Source organism: Lepisosteus oculatus, chromosome 2, assembly GCF_040954835.1.
Source record: "Lepisosteus oculatus isolate fLepOcu1 chromosome 2, fLepOcu1.hap2, whole genome shotgun sequence".
Taxonomy (NCBI): Eukaryota; Metazoa; Chordata; class Actinopteri; order Semionotiformes; family Lepisosteidae; genus Lepisosteus; species Lepisosteus oculatus.
In genome coordinates this window covers 28,897,078-28,919,434 of record NC_090697.1, presented here as the reverse complement: position 1 = coordinate 28,919,434, position 22,357 = coordinate 28,897,078, and the positions used below count along the sequence as shown (strand labels likewise).

The window sequence follows — 22,357 nt, the reverse complement described above, 5'->3', positions numbered from 1 at the left end:
GTCTGGAACCATTTGCAGCAGAGCAGATATCTTAGCTGAAGTGTTACGAGCAGTTTGCATTTGTTGAAAGGCACTCATGAATAAAATTGTGTCATTGTTGTCACTGTAGTGCCTGAGCAGTTTTCACTCAAGTAATAAAACATGGTGATGCTGGATAATAAGTGCCTTTCATCATCGTGAAGAAGGAAAATAAAGTGACTGAAGGTGGAATGTGTTCTGGGCACAGGTTTACTTCCCAAGCTTTCAGCATGAACTCCAAAGGAAAGTGTGTGACGCATCAACAGAAATCCACTGGGATCTCAAGCTTTAGCAGCACATTTAGCTGAAGATGAATTGGTTTTTGGGCTGAAACCAACTCTTTCAGGAGCCTCATCAAAGCCCATTAACCACAAGCTCCACAATTGCTCTTAAACTCATTGTTCTAATGATGCTCAAGATTTCTTTTGGTGTGTCAGGGCATGACAGCAGCTGTCATCTCGTCACAGGCGAGATGCACACATGTGTTTGTTGGGCCACGCCCCTCTGCGGCCATTACTAGACCAGGAGATCCCAGTCCTGGTGCGGGGGGAGCCCCACACTTGCTGCTTAGCCTCCAGTTAAATGACTCTTCCCTCAGGAGACATAATAATCAGATTACATTGAGCTCTTTGAAGGGGAACTGTAGTCCCATTTTCTCAGACCGGTTATTAAATCTCGGTAACAAAATAAATCCACCGGTGTAGAAAAATTCACAAATTCCGAATTAAGCGCAAAATTGTGAATGTAAGTTAAGTCGCCATGCTCTTGCAAACCACTGGTGTCGCCAGGGGTGAGTGCAATAGGTCATGTGAATTGTGACATGATGCGGCCCTTCCTGCTCGCTAGTCACTGCCATGACTAGCATAATGCTATGTCCGCGCAAATATATACAGGTTATGCAGAGCACATTTCACCGCAGAAAGTTTCCAATGTGAACTGCATGCAGAGTTAACAAATAAGTTCCATTTATCGGCACAACTATCTCGAAGTCGAGATATTTCTACCAGATTAAAAGAGATGTACTGTATTCACAAGCCTGTTTATAATGTAATAGGACCTTTACACGTTTTGTTGCCTCGTTCTGAATCACAGAACACGCCGCTGCTCGTACCTGGAAATTTCAGCTATTTTTGACATCTATAATTGGAGGTTTTACAAGTTATCATGTACATTTGAATTTTATTGGGGTTTGAAATGTACTCATCAATGTTGATTCTTTCCAACCCCAAAATATAAAAATAGCATTGCAGTTCCCCTTTAATAATTGTTTTTAGTTACAAAACATGCGAGTGGCGTCTTTTAACTACCGTGTTTCAGAAGTTGCTTAAAATCACAAACTGTTGAGCAGAAAAAGACTTTGGTGAAGGTTCTGTCCCGGTGACCTGTTGGTTCAGTTAAGGTGCATTGTAAGTACAGAGTTCAGCTGTGATGGAAACCAGAAGGTGTTATAAACCCCAGCACCAGGAGGGGGAGCCCCTGGTCCGGCCCACCAGAGGGCAGACAAATGTTTCCCTCATTAGCAGTACAGCCATACTAGTAGTACTCTGGGTTCAGCTGTTAATGCTCCAAGCTGACAGTGTCATGGCTGAATGATAGTGATGATGTTAATGATGATGATGGTAGTGGTGATAATTATGGCAATGGCGATGGAGATGATGAGGATGAGGATGAGGATAATGATGGTGTTGGTGAAGGCAATGATAGTGAGCCTGTTGGGTCCAGATCAGTTGTGTTCTGTCACTAATATAATCAAAAAGCAAGGTTCTCCATCATACCAAAGGCAGACAAAGAGGGAAGAGCAAAAAGAGGTAATTGTGCTCTCTTTTCAGCAGATAGGCCCAGTGGCCTAATGGATAAGGCATCAGCCTCCGGAGCTGGGGATTGTGGGTTCAAGTCCCACCTGGGTCAACTACTTATACCACTTTGGAAAAGGTTAATCCTAAATCATTAAGAGACAAAGCATTTTGCTGTTGTTGTTGTGTGTAATCCCTATGATGTACTCAATTTTCTACAGAGGATAATTTAGCATTCCTTACCATTTAGCATTTAGCATTACTTAGCATTAGAGATTAAAGTATTCTCTGAAGCATTTGATTTCACTTTCCTGCACAGAGGGCAGTACTCTGCACGTAAAGAATACAAATAGAAATAAAATGTAAATGTTGCCTGAGCTCAGCTTTCACCACCTAACCCAACCACTTATGTCTAAACCTCAGGGTGTGGGCGGGCACTTTGAGAGGTCAAAATGCATTTAATCATTTTTAAAAGACATAATGGCTCCACGTTTAGCATTTTCACAAGTTCACTGAAAGAGTCTCATCTTGCAACCTGCCTGGATCGGAAACGTGTTATTTCATCTCACCAGCAGGGGACAGTATGACAAAATCAATTGTCAAGGCAATGCATTATAAATGACATGTCCAAACATTCTTCAACAGTGGTTATTAAAATTGTATTTACTTTTATTTTGCAGTTTTATTATTTGGGAAAAACACCATGACACTTTAAATAATTGTTATAGAAGTGTCTTTGGACGTGCAATATACAGTATACTGCATTGTCCTGTCAATTTAGTTTGCAATCCTACTGCCCCCTTTTGGTGAGATGAAAGAGCACCTTAACATTAATCTGGCATTTTAATAGTACGAGGGAGAAAGGAGGAACCAAGCCTTCCTGGAGTCATGCAAATCTTTCCAAAAGAGTTTTTAACAGGCCTTCCTTCTCATGGCAAATTAAGGGGACACACAGCTTCCAAAATACTATTCATCAGCTGGATACAATCAGAATCTCTCTCCAGCACAGCTGGAGTTTAATCACTCTCTGCAGTAAACAACAAACTTCAGCCTAAATGTGCTTGCTAAACAGCAGTTTCCTTTAAACTTCACTGTGCTTATGATTTATTTAGCTGTTTCTGCATTTTATGGGAAATGAAGTGAGCACAATGCTAATTTATTTCTCAGAAATTCATTGCAAAGCCATCTGAGCAAACCTGAAAAATGCCACAACTTGCAGCAAAAGTAAATTAACTTCAGGTTATGAATGCCTACCATTCTCATGTTTATTCACACACATATGCATTTTTATTTTACATACTGTATTTAACATTTTTTTTATTTTTCTCATTTTTATGTAAACAATGATAATGTTTGCAATGGTCTGTTTCAATGTGAAAATTACCAATATTCTTACCTAATTGTATTATTAATTCTCCTGCTACTCATGTGGTTTTATACTGTACTGAACTCTCTTAATTGTATTGTCAGTACTGTGCCATACTCATAAGATTTCAAGAACTGTTACAATGAGAGGAAGCCATTTAAAGCATCTAACACATTTCTCACTTGATTGATCCTATCTCATACAGTCCAACTATTTATTATAAGAAACACCTTCAGCAACATCACTGGAAAGCTTGTTCCATACCCCTGCAAACCTTTGTGTAAAGAACCTCTTGCCCTGGTTGGAGGATCTCATCCAGATGTGTCTTGAAAGAAACCAGGGTATTGACATCAATAACATGGTTTGGCAGCCTGTTCCACACTTCTACAACCCTTCTGGTAAAGAAGTGCCTCTTATTTTTTAAATGTATTTGTATGTAGTTTCCACTGTGTCCTCTAGTTTATGTTTCACTGCTCATTCAGAAGTAAGTTACCGGGTTAATTTTGTCAGTGTGTTTGAGAATTTTGAATGCTTGTTTCAGGTCTCCTCAGAGTCTTCTCTGTTTGAGACTAAAGAGACTCAGTTCCTCCAGCCTGTCAGTGATGGCACAGTATTGACAATAAAATTAAGTAATGGAGAGAAGCTTAGGGTCTGAGCATAGGGTCAGCCATTTATACGGCACCCCTGGAGTAGTTGGGGTAAAGGGCCTTGCTCAGGGGCCTAACAGAGTAGGATTTCTCTGCCAGCTGCAGGATACGACCCAGCAACCTTTCAGCCACAGGCACAGAGCCACCGAATCACCCAAGAGATTCGGTTGCTTCAGCCTGTCAGTGTAGGACAGTCCCTTAAGCCCAGTAATGTATCTGGTTGCTCTTCTCTAGACTGATTCCAGAGGAGCAATATGTTTTCTGTAACACAGTGGCCAAAAGTTGTAAACAATATTCTAAATAAGTAGTTGGTAGTGTGCCGTGAAATTTTAACAACACATAATTAAAATCCTTCACTTTTAACTTGATATTCTAACATCCAGATTTTTTTAACATTTTAAGCACTTAAATGCTCTGTGCTAAAGAGCAATCCAGTCTAATAAGCAGGACACAAATGCACAATGTGTGCCTGGGATTTAATCTTCATTATCCTGTAAGTGTGCCTTTAAATGGAAACCCTGCTATTCACATTGTTCTGTCTGTGTGTGGGTGTAAGATGCTGGTCTCTGCCACTCTGAAATAGAACAGCAGAGAACGTGAAGTGAGGCATTATATGAGCACATGTACTGTAACACATGTTGACATGTTCTTTCTTTTTATAACGCTAACAATTAAAATGAAATTAATTTGACATTTTCTGGACTAATACATTTACTCTTTTTCAGTCACAGTGATGTGGACACCTGTGCTGGCCTGGAATCCCCATGAGTGAAGAGGAACTTCCAATCAGGAACACAATCAGCAGGAAACAGGTGCTCCATTACCTTGACAGCCCCATGGCCTCATGGGACTTGTAGTTCCTATCATCCCTACTTAACCAACCGAAATTACAGTTCTCCAGGGAGACAAAGGGCACAACGCATCCTTCATTTGTGGCTAGGAACATGCTGTTTTTCACAAGCTTTCACATGCTCTGTCACAGCCAGTATGGATTGTTTTCAAGAAAACTGAAGCCTGACGCCCTCATGGATAGACGAGGGATGATGGTATCCTAATATGGAAGTCATACTCAGACTGTTGAGTAAACTTCAGTAAACTTGTGAACTTTTAAACTCAGAAGGGATCAGTGTCCATTTGAGCATGGTTTGTGGGAAATAGATAGAGCATGAATTAGACAGCGAACAGCGTATATTGTATGAGTGCTTTCTTAAAATCTGATAGAAATGGGGAGTTGTCATCTTTTGCTGCCACACCATGTTACCTCTGTGGCAGCTTAATTAGCTGTCTGCTGGCAAAGCGGTAATGACCTTCTCTGACCCTTGACCTCCCATTACCTTCTTATATGCTAAACGAGCAGCTAAACTCCGTCTGGAGCGGTGTGCTGCACGCAGACTTCTGAACAGGGCGCCCGGGGCTGTTGAGAACTCTGCTGTCTGTCAAAGCAGTGCTCTGGGCCCTGTTCATCTTGACCTTCAAGCAGCCAGTTAGGTACTCCACTGCAGGATTCCACACCGTGGGAAGGACCCTGATAGCCCCATGAGGTTCTCGAGTGAATGTAGGGTAACAGATGGCTGTGCCTCCATTATCGGAGCAGAATGAAAACACAGTTCTGGAAGCACATCTTTCTTCAAACCTTTGTACTCTTTGAATTGCAGAATTTCTGTTTTGTTTTATTTCCAAAACAGTAGTAATAACCCATATTTTGGAATAGGATTGACTGTTTACATGTTGTTTGTGGCTGCGTTCAATTTCTCCACATGTTTGGTGAATCAAACCATTTTTCAGGCCCCTGAAGTCCATCTTGACCAACTATTAACAGACATACAGTACTGTAAAAATGATACAATTCAAGTACAGTAGGTACAGTAGCTGCGTGAGTTTGCATTGGCTACAAAGGAACAAGTATGCATGGAATTAACCTTTATTTGTTCCATATAAGTGATGAACTGCTTATCAGAGCAGAATAAAAACACGGGACAAAGGATTGTAGCTCAAAAACATTGAGCTCTTCACATTTGGAAACCAATGATATGAAAATAGACCATTCATGCTTTAGGTAGCTAAGAGAAAAAGGACTCAATTTAGAATGTCACTCATTTTAGCCATGTTTAGGACAGAATGGGCTCTGAATAATTTGAAGACAGACCAATCAAAACCAACAAAAAGTTGTATGCACATTACAAAAATAATCTGAAATGCACTTCTGTTCTGCAGGCTAAAGGATTAATCTTTTCAAGTCTTGAATATAAAATGCTATTTGGGGACCCGACCGAAATATAATCCTCAAAGACAGTCACAAGATAAACCCCAACAACCCTGTGGACTTCTTCAGAATAAACAGTGAAACACAAACCAGTGGACACAAGTGGAAACTATGTGCAAGTAAATTTAAAACTGAAAACAGGAGGCACTTCTTTACTCAACAGGTTGTGGGAGTGTGGAACAAGCCACAACCAATACCCTGGCTTATTTCAAGAAACAGTTGGATGAGATCCTGGGATCAATTAACTCCTAGCCCAAATTGCCTCCTTATGTTTGCAGTCTCTCTTATGGTGGAATTTCATCAAATTCCCCATAGAAGCACAGCAGCTCAGTGCATTTCTGCATCAGCCCTGAAGTAAAAAAACAAAAGGTTAATGTACACTTTCACCCAGTTCAGACAACTCTTTGGATCTGCCTCTTGGGATTGTGTTTGTGCTAAGTAATTTAAAGTTAATTTCATTACGTTTTCTTTCTTAGCATTAGGTGAGAGGAGACAATTAAAGCTTCGCAGAACACAGTGTACGCGCCCCTATGTGTGATGCCAATCTGCCATCTTCATCCTGTCCTCACCTGAGGTGTGAATACTGGAACCCCGTGTGGGGACTGTGTGAATCCCGAATGTCTGACAGTGTGTGCTGGATATGCTAAAAGCTATGGCAGGCTAAGCTTCTGCACGAGGACTGTCATGCTGCACTGCTTTCTGGTGTGATTATACTGTAGAAAATCGAAGTTCTGTGTCGCAGAGTACAGGGCCGCTGCAGTCTCTGGTATCAGATGAGAAAGGCTGGTCCTCATACTGTGGTCTGGGATGAATGCAGCCTTATTCCACTCCCTCCCTCCCAATACTTCTCAGCTGCAATTAAGTCTCAGTGGGGATTCCGCTCATTTGGCCCTCCTGCACTGGCGTGTTCATACTGATCTGCACCCTCCCCTCTGTCCTCTGTCAGTGCTGAGACCCCGAACCGAGTGGTAATGAGACTCTGAGGCGTTGACAAATTTCCCTATTCATTTTGAGAACCGATTGCAACAACTGTTAAATTGAGACAAACTCTGTTTTCAGCGGCTGCTGCTCTGTTCCTAAATTCATGGCCACTCTGTGCGCAAATCGCAACAAAGGTATTCTTGTTGTGCTGGTAGGTACTGTAGGCGGCCACTGAGCCCAGTGGGTTAGGACAGATGATCAGGAATTCAGCTTTCCTCTTCCCACTCAAAGAAGAAACAGGATTTATGGCACTTTAAAATTAAGACATTTGTGGTCTGGAGCTTAATTCTGGGCGAGGAATGAATGCAATTTCCCACTTAGCTGTTATTCCGATGGAATGGAAAAGAAATCGGCCACATGCCAATTTGAATATTCAAATGAGTTTGATATGCCTGTTTTGAAATGTCATACCATTGGAATGGCTGGATAAATCTACATATTCATGTCGGAGCATGAAGAGAAAAGAAATGAAACAATTTACTGGGGCTCAGCCCATAAGGATCCAGACAAGATACCCCATTTTACATTTAACCGCTGAGAAGTGGTGACACTTTGACTCAACATGACAGCCGGCTGCTGTTGTATGATCATTAGGTGTTATTTTGAAAAAAGGACATGGGATTCATAATGATACAAGACCTTACCACACCCCCTCTGAAAAATAGCATTTAATATCTTCTAAACCTCAAAGCAGTTTATTTTTTACTGAGAAGGAAATGTAATTCAATGCAGTACCTCAGTGTATAAGCCCAGATAAAGTACTAATGAGCTAGGTTTCTGAGACTTGCTGCATTTCATAAACATTCCTATTTAATTTTCAAATGCAGTGCCACCAGATAATCATACCATTACCACCACATCTATCACATATTTTGCCTAATACATTACTTGTAGTGTTTGTGTTCAAGTAATTCCATGTCATCTAGTCCAATAATTTTCTAATGTGTTAAACTGGCCTTTTTTGTTATCAACTCAACTGTGAAATCCATGATAATATGATTCCACCTTTCATTTGCATTTCACCTTGCATTTCTTCAAATTGTGCATTCAAAATACATTTGCTTAGGCCAGAGAACTTATTTATTTTAGAATACCTTCACTGTGCAGATGTAAAAAGTTTAAATAAAGGCAGTAGAATTAAGTACACATTTTCCTATTGATGCCAAGTATCTGTCCAGCGCTGCTCATAGCATTTATCACCGCTGCCTTATTATGCTGTTAAGATTCTTGTAAAGACTGGTGTATCTGATGGTTTTCATTCCAACTCAGCTCCTTACAAACTCAATTAGTTCATTACTGCCTTATGGGAACCAATTTGACAGCTCCTCCCAGCTCTTCAAGTGCTTGTTCTTTGAACAGACATGCAGTTACACTGACCCTCCAGGACCAGGACTGGACACCCTGCAGACACACTGACCCTCCAGGACCAGGACTGGACACCCTGCAGACACACTGACCTTCCAGGACTGGACACCCTGCAGACACACTGACCCTCCAGGACCAGGACTTTGTGACTTATCTGGAGGGAACTGATATCCTGCTTGGGTGACACTCCCCAGAAACATAAGAAGAAGAAGGAAAGGCCAAGGACTGAGACGAGCAACAACAGGACTAAATATCGTCAAAGCCTGTGTCTGTCAGAGTTCTCTAAAGATGCAAAGGCCAAGAGGCTGTCTCTCGAATATTAGCAGTCAAGCAGGAGGCTGTCTCCAGACATCTGCAGTTGACTGAATTAATTCTGCTGCACCGGTGTGTATCCAGGGTGTATCCTCACACCCGTTGCTTGCTGGAATAGGCACTGCCCCCCTCCTCTACCCTGTATCAGAAAAAGCTGTTAGAAAATGGATGGATGGAGGTCTTTCGTGGTAGTCTGCAATCATTACAGACCAGCCTGGCACTCTGGGTCTCCTGTAGAAATAGTTTGCAGTGATATGGTGTCTGTCAGTGACCCTCTATGTCATGAACAGCCAAATCCCTTTGCACGTTGCCTGGTTTTCCTACCTGTGTTGGAAAAGGAAGCCTTCTTTTGCAAATGCCTCCTGTTCAAGGACAGTTTATCAGTGGACTTCAGATCCGATGGGCATTTCTCTAGGGACAATACCGTCACCATGTGGCAATCGGGGTTCAGCAGTTCAGTGAGCCCTAATCAAGGTGGAGGAGAAGCCTGATTTGAACAGTGAGCTTTATTGGGGTAACTTGCTTGGCTGGGGAGAACCGCAGCCTGCTGACAGGGAGGGGGTTGACTTTACCCCACCCCCTTCATGAGGGATGAGCTCAGGGCAGCTGCAGGGGCGAAGATGGGAAGTGCAAATGAGACACACAGCCGAGGAAGCTAGAAGACGGATATTTATAGGCCAGGAGGTGGAAATGGGTGAGATTAGGGTTCGACCTCCTCCTTTACTTTTGTTTTATTGAAAGTCTATTTCTAGCATAATGTCTTTCTGGGTGTCATTTCATTGAAATAATTGTGATGACACTTTTCATCACACATAGTCCTGCTTCAGCCTGGCACTCAAAGGTGGCAGAGACACGTTTTATGTCCACGATGGGCACACAACCATAGTGAAAGCATTTTTGCCTTCGTCTCAAATTAATGAAAACACAGGAGAGGTTACAAAAAAGAGGATGCCCATTAGCCCCTTTAGTACTTAGTAGTTAATGGCTCGAAGGATCTCATCCAGTTGTTTTCTTGAAAGAAGTCAAGATATTCATCTTCAGCATCATAGCTTGGCAGCTTGTTCCACAGTTCCACCACCCTTTGTGTAAAGAGGTGCCTGCTGTTTCCTGTATCAAATGTATTTCCACATAGATTCAATTTGATTCCTCCAAATTTGTCCATTGAACTCGAAACACAATAAGCATTGTGCTATTGTGCTAGTTTCCTCTTACTTTGCTTACACTTTACTCACACTGTTAAAGTAAAGCAGAATCACTTCTCCCCAATTCTTGTCTGTCAAGCTGTGCCACTTTCTGGGCAATTTCTTACTCATGCGGGGGTGTTCGCGACACTGTGTGGGCAGAGATGTGCTTGGAAGCCCAATCGACTCTGCTTGCAGTAGTTCTCCCTTGTGGTTTCACACTCAGTCCCAGTTAATAAGCAGACCACTGCACTGCACATAATAATTTAACAATTTAGGAAAGCTCATGTTAAAAAGGTATTTCCTTTGGAATTAGCCAGACTATTTTTGAGTTTTTATGTAACCACAGAACCTGTTTTCACCCTGGAACAATTGCAAAGCCGAATGAGCTGGGTTGTACTGCCGAGTCTCACTAATGAGGTGAGGAATTAAATGCTTGTTCAAAAATATTCCTTTTAAATGCTGCTTCAGGGTCTCAGTTATTTCTCATTGATTAGGGTATGGTTATGGCTTGTTGGGTTTTAAGCAGGGATAATGACAGTAATTGCATGGTGATTTAAATGGCCTGTAGGCGCATGTGCATTAGAGCAGAGATTTACAAAGAACAGTAGGCCAATTAGACAGAACAAGAAATAAAATCATTAAGAAGCTGCTGCTAAATAGAAAAACAAGAAGAAAAAAGTAGATCAAACCCACATGATTGTCCATACATGGGGAAATTAGGGGCTGAGATCATTTTCATTCATTAAATATCTGAAAACAGAAAACAAACTATACCCATACAGAGCAGGGGGTAAATTCTCATGACAGGGGCCTGGAGGGTCAGTGTGTCTGCAGGTTGTCCAGTCCTGGTCCTGAGGGTCAGTGTGTCTGTAGGGTGTCCAGTCCTGGTCCTGCAGGGTCAGTGTGTTTGCAGGTGTCCAGTCCTGGAGGGTCAGTGTGTTTGCAGGTGTCCAGTCCTGGATGGTCAGTGTGTCTGCAGGTGTCCAGTCCTGGAGGGCCAGTGTGTCTGCAAGGTGTCCAGTCCTGGAAGGACAGTGTGTAAGTTTTAAAAAGTACCCGCACCAGCAGGTGGAGATCTGACAGAAGCTGTTAAATTGCTCATATAAGCCAATAAACAAGTAAATTAAGGGCAGCACAGTGGTACAGTGGTTAACATTACTGCCCCTCAGTGTTAGGGCCCTGAGTTCAATTCTGGACCTGGGTGCTATCTACGTGGAGTTTGTATGTTCTTCCTGTGGTCATGTGGGTTTCCTGCAGGTGCACCAGTTTCTTCTCACAGTGCAAAGACACACCGACGGGTTGTCTGTCTGCCCTGTGATGGGCGCTGTCAAGGGTATATTCTGACTTATGCCCTTTGCTTGCCAGGATAGGCTCCTCCTCCCCAGAAGTCCTGTACTGGACAAAGTAGGTAGCAAGTGGATGGAAGGAACAGTTGGTTTAGCTCAGCTGAGTGGAATGAAGAGGCGAAAGTAAATCTGTAGACACACACTGGTCATCCCTGACATTCAGGGTACAGGGCTGCATAAGAACACTCCAAAGCACACAGTGATTAATAAAGTCTTTCCAGTAAGTTTCATGTAAGCTATTAACATCAACAGAGGTGATTCCTTTATAACAAATGGACTACTCGTGCACTGTATCTATAAAATACACTGCACGTGTAGCACATTTATGTTAGACTCTGAGCCAGTGTTGCAAAGCCATCATGTAAATTCATGGCCATCGTGACTTTCCAGTCATGGAGATGGTACGTGTGGCTCGCTTGAAGTACCGGTGGGTCTCCACATCAGTTTAACATTGGTGAATTCACTTATTTGCAATTTGGTCTGGAAAGTGAAATACAGTTTGCAAACTGCTCCACAGTACCCACCACTACGCATCACACATCTCAGCCTGGTCCTGTTTGTGTTTTGTAAAGAATGCTCAGGGATCTGTATCGGAGGTGTGAGGAATGACAGGAGATGACTTTACAGGCTCTCTGACAGTTTTACTGCCCTTTTCATTATAGTGGGGCGTGTTAATCACAGAGGCAGAGTGAAAGTAAAGTCTGGATGCAGAGGAGGGCTTCATGTCGTTTATCTTAGCTGATTACTACAAGTTTGTGGAAGTGTTGTTTCTGTTAGGTGTTTAGTGTTTTTTACTTAACTTGAAGCCAAGGTTTTAGTACTTTAATTGTCCTATAAGAGAGGTGCAACAGGGCAGCCACATGTGGTATGTGAAAAGAGGGAGGACCTGTCGGATGACGACGAGACATTCACAGCGTAGCATTGTCACCAGGAAAGGAAGGAGCTGGCTGCTGCTGTGTAGGAGCACCAGTTCCCATAGAGCAGGACTTGTCTGCTCAGACCCTCACCACTCACTTTAGGTTAAAAGTATTACCTCTATGTATTCTGAGCAACAGCATTGATTGTACATGAGCTGTGTCTGCCACTGGTAAGAAAGAAGGCGTTTTTTGGCGGACTGGACAAACGAGTTCCACTGAGCGAGGAGAGCTCCACTGTTACTATCAGTACAAAGGGGGATCTAGGTGAGCCTTCATTTCGGACTAGCATTGGATTGGTCTGTTTGTCATCAAAGTCCATTAATAAGGAAGCTTTATGTGCAGGATCCCCTGCTTCTCAAGCAACAAAGGAGAATCTGTAGCGGATTCCTATTTACCACAGTCCTGTATACTGTAGTTCATTATGCGACAGCATAGGAATGGACTTGGTTGTATTAGAATTTGGCTATTCAGCACTAAACCTGAATGTTGACACTCTACCTTATAGTCTAATTAAATCTGATCCCCCATAGCAAATGGGTTTGACTCCCTGGACTTAAGACCCACTGAGGAGTGATGTGTCTGCTCCTCACACACTCACGCATTCTTTACGGTATACAGCACTGCAGCAGGACAATAGCACACTTCTGGTTCTGTGTTCTTCACTGGCACAATGGGGTTGAACCGTACAAGGGGCAGTGGTGCATATATTATGAAATTGCTCAAATCATAAATATTATTGTATACTACTTAATTACTATTTCATGCACTGTTTCATGTCATGATATTGAATAACATCTGCAGGGTTGTTTTCTTTATATAGTTCCTGTCAGCCTTTTAGTTTTCTTTGTCAACATAATAATATTTATGTAGTGCTTTTCAATGTAAAGGGTCCCAAAGCAGTTTAGATATAGGATAGGAGGGGACTCACCTTTTTCCCCACTGAAGAGCAGTCCAACCAAGAAGGCACACAGGCGTCATTCTGCACCAGCGGATCAGGGGAAACCCAGAGACGTATTTAGCCAGGAGACCATGATTAACAAACCCTTACTCTTCCAGTGTCATGGGATCTTTAATGGTCAAGTACTAAGGACAAACAGAACTGTCTCTCATGTTATCATACTTGGACATTGGACTGGAACTTCTGGACCAGGAGGAAGAGTGCCACCTACGGGCCACCTAATGGCACGTAACATTTCCCATGTTGCTGCCAATGCAACTGCAAATATTACTCCAAGCATATTACGCAATGGTTTATGCATTGAAGGCAAAACGCTATGCAAAATGTAATTAATGCTGTAAATTTCCAATTGGCCCTTACCAATCATGGCCTCCTAATAATCCCCATCTATGAATTGGCTACATCACTCTGCTCTCCTCCCCACTGAGAGCTGGTGTGTGGTGAGCGTTTTGGCGCACTATGGCTGCCGTCGCATCATCCAGGTGGGGCTGCACATTGGTGGTGGTGGAGGGGAGTCCCCATTACTTGTAAAGCGCTTTGAGTGGAATGTCCTGAAAAGCGCTATATAAGTGTAAGCAATTATTATTATTATTATTATTATTATTATTATTATTATTAAATCACAACTGCTAGCCAGCAGGATCCCACTGTGCCCACTGCAGAGATGCTCCCAACTCCTCAGACAGACTACCCTTGCCCTTCTGAAAGAGGAGCTCTGTGCTGGTCGAACCCTACAGTACCTCCTAAGAAAAGAAGATCTCCTTCTGACTCCACCTGCAGTTGAAAAGAAAAACGATTGGGTTTAGGTCCAAAGCAGCGCAAGGTACAGTAAATAGCCCTTATTGTTATGATCTACACATCTATCTTTCTGATTAAAAGCAGTATTACCTCATGTTGCACATTGCCATTCCCCGGGTGCAGCTAGGATATTATTATTTTATTAGTATTTGGCATAAAACTCGTCGGCTTTATCGCTGGGTGCAATGCCCCTTTAAAAATCTTAATTTTCAGCGTTTGATACGGCATTCGGTTGGTATTAATTTTGGAACCGGATCCCCCGGAGCATTAAAATCAGTCCAATGATTAAGAGCTATTCATTTACAGCAGCACTGCCGGTTTGTAGTTGTAAGCGACCACCCACTGGGGATCAGAGAAGGCTGCGAGTTAGTCAGATAGCTCCAGGCTCTACTGTTTACTAGGTCACCGCAATCTCCCGCTTGCCTGCGAATTTACGAGGACGCCTTGGTAATGACTGTCTCATTCTTCAGCACTTCACTAGATAAGCCTAAGTGTCTGTTTGATTTGCAGTTAAGTAGGCTGTAGTTCTGATTGTGCTTACTGTAAATCAACGTGTCTGTGAAAACGGCGAAATCCCGTCCTTTGCGCGCGTGAGGAACAGGCTGTCCTGCGCATGTTTTGTCCATAAAGATTCATTAAAGAAGTTCCACCTCTTTAGATTCACAGAATCCAAAAGGAACAAAGGCACATTTCGAGAAATATGGAATAGTTACTAGTAAGATTTAATGAAAGAAATACAAAAAAGCATTACTTGAAAGCATTGTGTTCAAAATTGAGGTCTGTGAAGGTTACGGGTACTTATGGGTACCTGCCGTGCCAGTTCAATGCATCTGCTTCAGATTAATGATGCTTTAGCTCTGCTACAGTATACAACTAGTTGGACATTAAATGACACAAATAAAAGTGTTTACCCATTAGAACTGGTTTTCATACAACTTTTGATCTGACTCACGTTTGGGGTATAATTACTGAATGGTGCCATATACAATACAGCCAAAAGTATAAAAAATGGTGAAAATAGGATCAAATTATGACACTTTCTAAAGTTGACTGGGGCCCCAAACTCCAGCACTAAGCATACAAAATGTCTAAGTTGTGTGGGAATGCCTACTCTAACCCTAGCTGGGGTTTCACCTGAACAATTATGCAATGTGTCTAAGAAGACAGACCCCACTGTCATTAGATTTAGAAATATTCCCCAAATCAAAAAAAATTATGAGTCTAAAATGATCAAAACCATATATAAAAGCTCTAGAAAATGCAACAACGTCATCATGTCTTCATGTTTTCAAAAATCAATCTTCTTTAGGCACATTAACAATCACGTGAAAAATGCTGTCAGAATGGTCAATAATTGAAGATCGTTTGAAGTCTACTTTAGGGTTAGGGTTACAAGTACCATTAAATGTTACTGCATTTATACTTCTAGTTGCACTTGAAATGACACAATTAAATGTGTTTACTCTTTAGAACTGGTTTTCTTGCAACTTTTGTTCTGAGTCAGTTTAAGGATCTAGTACCCTGTACGAAAAAGTGTCTGAAAAAAAGTTTCAGAAAGGATCAAATTATGACTTGTCCTAAAGTTGACTTGGGTCCCACAATCCGGCACTGAGCGTAAAAACTGTCTAAGTTGTGTGGGAATGCTAACCCTAACCCTAGCTGGGGTTTCAACTGAGCACTTCCAGAATATGATCCTGAAGGCCCCCTGTCATTAGATTTTGAAATATTCCCCAATACCCAACAATTACGAGTCTAAAATATCCAAACCATTCATACTTGCTCATGGAAATACATTATCTTCAACAATCAATCTTCTTTAAGCACATTTTCAGTCAGGTGAAAAATGCTGTCAGAATCATCCATAATTGAAGATCGTTTGAAGTCTACTTTAGGGTTAGGGTTACAAGTACCATTAAATGTTGACTGCATTTATACTTCTAGTTGCACTTGAAATGACACATTGAAATGTGTTTACCCATTAGAATGTGTTTTCTTACAGATTTTGTTCTGACTCAATGTTGGGATCTAGTACTGAGCAGTGCCCTGTACGACTCAAGCAGCCAAAAGTGTCCGAAAAAAAAGTTTCAGAAAGGATCACCTTATGACTTGTCCTAAAGTTGACTTGGGCCCCACAATCCGGCACTGAGCGTAAAAACTGTCTAAGTTGTGTGGGAATGCTAACCCTAACCCTAGCTGGGGCTTAAACTGAGCAGTTCCAGAACCTGTATCTGAAGCTCCATATTCATCAGATTTTGTAATGTTCTCCAAACCAAAATATTTGAACGTAAAACAATCAAGAGGATTAATAAAAGCTCCTGGAAATGCATTATCTTCAGTAATCTGTCTTCTTGAGGCATAATTTCCAACAGGTGAAAAATACTATTTAAGTAGACTGTTATTTCAAATAAGGCTCCATTTCTGGCCACTGGAGGGTTAAGGTTACAAGAACCTTAAAATGTTGAGTGGAGTTATAGTATACGTCTAGTTGGCCTTGAAATGACACAATTAAATGTGTTTACTCATTAGAATGTGTTTTCTTACAAATTTTGTTCTGATTCACTTTTGGGATCTAGTACTGAATGGTGCCCTGTATGACTTGAGCAGCCAAAAGTCTCCAATGAAAATGTTTCAGAAAGGATGAAATTATGGCTTGTCCTAAAGTTGACTTGGGCCCCACAATCCGGCACTGAGCATAAAAACTGTCTAGGTTGTGTGGGAATGCTAACCCTAACCCTGGCTGGGGTTTCAACTGAGCACTTCCAGAACCTGTATCTGATGCCAAAGAGTTATGAGATTTTGAAATGTTCCCCAAACCTAAAATACAAGTCTAAAATAATAATTACCATTAATTTTCTTTATGTATATTTGGACCTTTTGAAACACACTGTTAGAATTGTTTTTACATGAGGACCCATCAGAGTGTACTGTAGTCTTAGGGTTACATGAATCATGAAATGTTGACAACAGTTATACTTTGAGTTTCTCTTGAAAATACACAATTAAAAGTGTTCCAGCACTGAGAGCAAGAGATGTGTTAGTAGTGTGGGAATGCTTACCCTACCTGTAGCTGGGTTACAGAACATTTCCAAACTAAAGATACTGGTAGCTACTGTACCTCCCAATGTGTTCCGTTGCTTGGTTTTCTGAAGGAGAAGAATATCTTGGACTCCTGTGTTGTGATGAACGATGACGATGAAACGGTGTCAGCCCTGTACGTCCTCAGAAGAGGAGCCAGTGACGGGAAGCCGCCCTCGTTCTGTCCTGTCTGCTGAGGTACGAAAACTCAGCCTTTCCTCTTCACGGGGGGATCAGATCTCATTGGGTGGTGGCTCGTCGGTTTTCTCAGGGCAACAGGAGTAAGGTTCCATGTGGCTCTCGGGGTCAGTGCAGGCTGCTGATCACCCAGTCCCCGCTGGGCCACACCTTGGAAAGCCAGCTCTCACACCTCAGCCCAGTGAGCAGGCCCAGCGCAGTCGGCTCACTGCTGCAGAGAGCTCCATTGTAACAGCCTGTGCTGGCAAATTAGGCTTAATCCAGTTCAGGGGCTGTTCAGATCTCAGCAGAGTGATTTCACAAGCACCACTGAAGGGACTACATCTGTCTGGTTCAGTCAGACAAATGGGCTCCATGGACATAGGGAAGCTTGGCCAGCAATTATTCACCCCAACTAGCAGGTAGAATCAAGGGGAGTTTTTCTTAGGTGCTTTAAGAGCCTTAACATTCTCCTTTTTCCTGCTGAGGCCTTTAGACTAATCATGATCTCAGTGTGAAATAAAACATGAACAGAGTTTTTCTCATTAGAGTGCACAGAACACCAGTCTGTAATGCTAAACGGGGAGTGACTGCGCATAGCCTGATGTCATTTAAATTGCTTTAAAAGTCTCCCTTGTTAACCAAAATGTTTTGTAGTTAAAACAGACAGGAATTGTATTGTATACTGTATAGAAATATAAAAAGAAATGAAAAATCCGGTATATTTTATAGGGATGGACAACTCTGACCCTCATGAGAGGTGTTTATTTCTGCTTTTAATTCTAACTCAGACATTAATGACTTAATGGAGTCAATTAAGTACGTAAGAAGTCAAATTATTTCTGCTTCTCGGGCCTTAATTAATGTGTTAATTGATTAATGGTGGAGGTAAATGTCATTTCTTGGGCTTCCACGGCCGCCTCTAAAACTTACTCGTTAATTTTTAATTATAATGTAACTAATGACGGCAGCATGCGAATGAATTTTTAACTTAACAGAAACATTTTGTCTGCTTTGTAGGAAAAAGTACTTCCATTCTTACCCTGCAGCGAGACAGTGACCTAAAACACACAGCCAGAGAAACCAAGGAGCTCATCAGGGGAAACAAGTGGAAAATCTTACGCTGGCCACAGATTTAATTCCAATCAAGCCAGAATTTTACATGCTGAGGAAATAAATCAGAGTCAGGACAGCCCAGAAATAAACAAGAACACAATGATTTGTGTGGTTTGCAGACTTCATGCAGTTGGTGTCTCAAACAGCCAAACAACCAAATACTGACTTTTATACTTGGACATGTGAAATCACTATGTCAGACACAAAGTACGTTTTTGTTCTAAGATGATTACAAATATGATTGGAATTATCTGTATTATAACTTATGCAGATCAATGTCGTTTTCACACCTACATATTGCTAGATTGTAAAGCAAAAATAACTGTTGTGACTTTGCTATCCCAATACTGTTGGAAAGTACTGTACAGTATATTTTACAGTGCAAATATATTCACTCTTTTCCAGTGACTTCCTATTTTGTTCAAGTACAAATGGTATGTGCACATTTGTTAAAGGGCATATACTGTACCGTATTAAGTCACGACTTAAATGGTCAGACTGAACACATTTATGTCCGGAATGGCCTAAGAATAAGAAAGTGAATGCCCAGTCCACTACTGACTTGACACCAACAGGAAATCCGAGGCAAGACTTCAAAATTACTGTCAGTGAACTCCAACCAACCTCACTGAGCTGAAGCAAGTTTACATGGATGAATAGATGAAAATTGCATCATGCCAGGTAAAACAAATTGCTAATCTTATCCAAAAAGACAGCTGTAAATGCTGCCAAAGGTGTTTCCACCAAGTCTTGATTAAAGGATAAATACTTCTGCAATCAATATATTTGGGTTTTGGATTTTAATTTGCAGTTTTTGGTGGACACGTCTTTTGCCCGCGGTGTGTTCAGTCTGAGTGGACATAATTGGACAAATAGTTTTGCAAGACACTATATATACACCTATACACACGTACTGTACAGCACATTCATCTTATAGTTTAGTAAACGCAGTACAGCTCTGAATGAGGGTCAGGAATCTTCAGTATGCTTTTCAGTATGCTTTGCATGTATAGTTTTCAAATCCATTTATAGCCATAAATTGGAAGTATGATTATTTCTCCAAGTATAGAAAAGGCTGTATTTTCATTACCGTAGAACCAAATTAGACTTGTTTTTTGGGCCCGTGTCCAAATGAGATCATGTAATAAAATATTCTGAATAGCTGTTAAAGTAGAATACTTTCAATTACATAGATACATCTTTAGCTCAGGGATATGGGAGAGTTTACTGTGGATTTCATTAGGTCAGACAAAATGATGAACTACTGTAACATCCATAATAAAAACCTGACATATACACAATTATAACAAGTAACAGAAACAGCCCAAGTGGAATAATTGAAGCCATGGTGATGTGACTCATCTTGGCTCACGGAAAACAGTTAGTTGTTTATTTTCAGTTTCCAATACAAAACTTCCAGGATTACTGAATATTCATTACATTGCCTGATTGCTTTTTCCAGCAAAATTATCGCTCCCACAAACTACTTTCTTCATTTAATGGAGACATACTCTGTGAATTCTACATAACTCAAAACTTGTTAATTACCAACAGCGTCTCAACAGATAGTGTAACATCTGTCTTTTTTCAAAACTATTAATTGTTTTGGAACTATTTTTTTTTGCAGAATCAGCATGACTTAGTGTACTCTTAAAACAGATTACAAACGAGAGGAGCAACTTAACCATCCTCCGTTTTGGTAGTTACTGTAGTAGGTAATTGATCTCAGGATCTAATTCAGCTGACCTAAAAGAAACCAGGGAAATTTGCTTCAAATACATGGATGGGAAATTTGTGCCACAGAAATGGGTGCAGCACACTCCTAACCTCCGTGTCCATAAACCTGCTTCGGGACTTGAACCTGTAGTGCTCTGATTAGCAGCTCACAGCCCTGTGCAATCCATTTCCCTTCAAATTGACTTCCTAACTCTCCCCACGTCCCTGAAGCTCAGAATCTCCTGGGGATTAGTCAGGAAGGCCCTGGCTCCAGAGAAACCCTTTTTCCTGGTAGGATTTAAGACCGATAGGTGAGCTGAGGTGGGAAGGCTGGATTTTCTCTTCTTAGGAAACAGAACCTGAGGTCAGCGTGTAATTGGATAGACATGTGTGGCAGAGAGATATATGCTTGAATCACACTAAAAGGGACCAGAATTATAGGACCATTAATTTCCTAATTTTCATTATAAATATACAAAACTGGCTTTATATTCCTTTGCATTTCTAAGCTTTTATAGGTAAAAAGGTGGAATGACAGTTCCATCTCTCACAGCATTGTGATTAAAAGCTAATAAATATTCATACCCATAACTAATTTTACATTCTGAACCCACACCCTAATCTGAAAGGGTGTTGTTTTTTCTAAAATATATACAGTATATAGTAAGAGAATACTCTAACAAATCAAAATGGACATTTTCATTTATTGAGTCTGTAAGGGAAGGTTGGTAGGGACGACAATAACCAAGTTCAACCAGACTTGGCTGTTAGTAATTAGCAATCACTCCTGTTGTCATTTCCTGTCCTAAAACACTGTAAATACTGTCCATGATCCCCTTCTCTCCATCATGTGCCCCACCTCCACCCCATCTCCACCTGTGCATCTGACCCTTGGTCACTCCGCAGGGGTGTCCTGGCCTCCTCTTCCTCTGGCCAGGAGGTCAACCCTCAGCTAAAGAAGTTAAGCCAAATTCTTACTAAACACTCCAGAATCCTTTCAGGACACTACTCTTGGGTGTTGTTATTCCTTGTGAAATGTACATATTTATCATGTGACTGAAACATTTCCATTTCTGTGAGTAGCACAGTACAATGATTGTAAGGCTAATGTGGCACACTGTAGTTGTGCCTGTAGAGCATCAGATAGTTTGTGCTATAGAAGACAGGTACAACTGTACTCAGGAGGAGCTCGTAGGCTCAGTAGTGGAGGTACAGAGAGTATCGGTTCATGACCTCTTCAGAGAACTTCAGCTACATAGTATTGATCTCATCCCAATACCCTGAAGAGAACAGGACCAAGGCTTAGCCAGGTCTATGGTAATGAAAGCAGCTCCAGAAGCACCCATGTGTTATTGAACTAAGAGGCTGTGAGAGGCAAGACGACATCAATCAGGCAATGATGTATGTCCTGCACTCAGGAGAAACCCTTTCTTCTTATTGTAGTGCCTGCAGTGTGTGTACTGTATATACAGCAGTGTTTGTCTAGTCTGTACAGTATGTGTATACAATGTGTATATACAGTACTGTGTGTAGTCTGTGTAGCGTGTGTAGTGCCTGCAGTGTGTATAGTGTCTGCAATGTTTGTACTGTATACAGTGTGAATATACAGTAGTGTGTAGTGTGTGTAATGTCTGTTGTGTGAGTGTATACAGTGTATATACAGTAGTGTGTATATGCAGTGAATGTAATAGCGCTTGTATACAGTAGTGTTTGTATACAGTGTGTTTATATACAGTAGTTTGTATATACAGTATGTGTAGTAGGGTTTGTATTCAGTGTGTGTAATACAGCTTTGATAATGTGTGTATATACAGTGTGTGAAATAGTGCTTTTATACAGTGTGTATATACAGTAGTGCCTGTATACTGTGTGTATATACAATAATGTTTGAATAAGGTGTGTGTGTATTGTATAGTGTGCAATAGTGTGTGTATCTACAGTATAATAGTGTGTATACAGTACAGTAGTGTGTATATACAGTATGTGTAGTAGTGCTTATATATTGTGTGTATGTATATACAGTGTGTCTAATAGTTTGTATTCAGTGTGTATATACAGTAGTGTTTGTATATGGTGTCTGTATATACAATCTGTGTAATAGTGATTGTATACAAAATGTGTACAGTACATACAGTAGTGTGTGTATATACAGCGTAATAGTGCTTGTATAGAGTGTGTATACACTGTACAGTTGTGTTTGTACAAGGTGTGTGCATGTATAATTCTGAATTCTGCCCCTTCAGCAGAAAGGTCTGTTTTCTCAGTATCAGTCACTGGGCTGTGCCTGTGTAATGTGGACTGTGAAGCTGAGAGGTGGATCACCAG

General features: G+C 41.3%; 1 non-coding gene across 1 annotated transcript; it reads left to right on the top strand.

The window, feature by feature from the left end:
• Positions 1-1,853: 1,853 nt before the first annotated feature.
• trnar-ccg (transfer RNA arginine (anticodon CCG)) lies at positions 1,854-1,926 on the top strand. Its single transcript has one exon. It is a non-coding gene; the product is annotated as a tRNA-Arg (tRNA).
• The last annotated feature ends 20,431 nt before the right edge of the window (positions 1,927-22,357 follow it).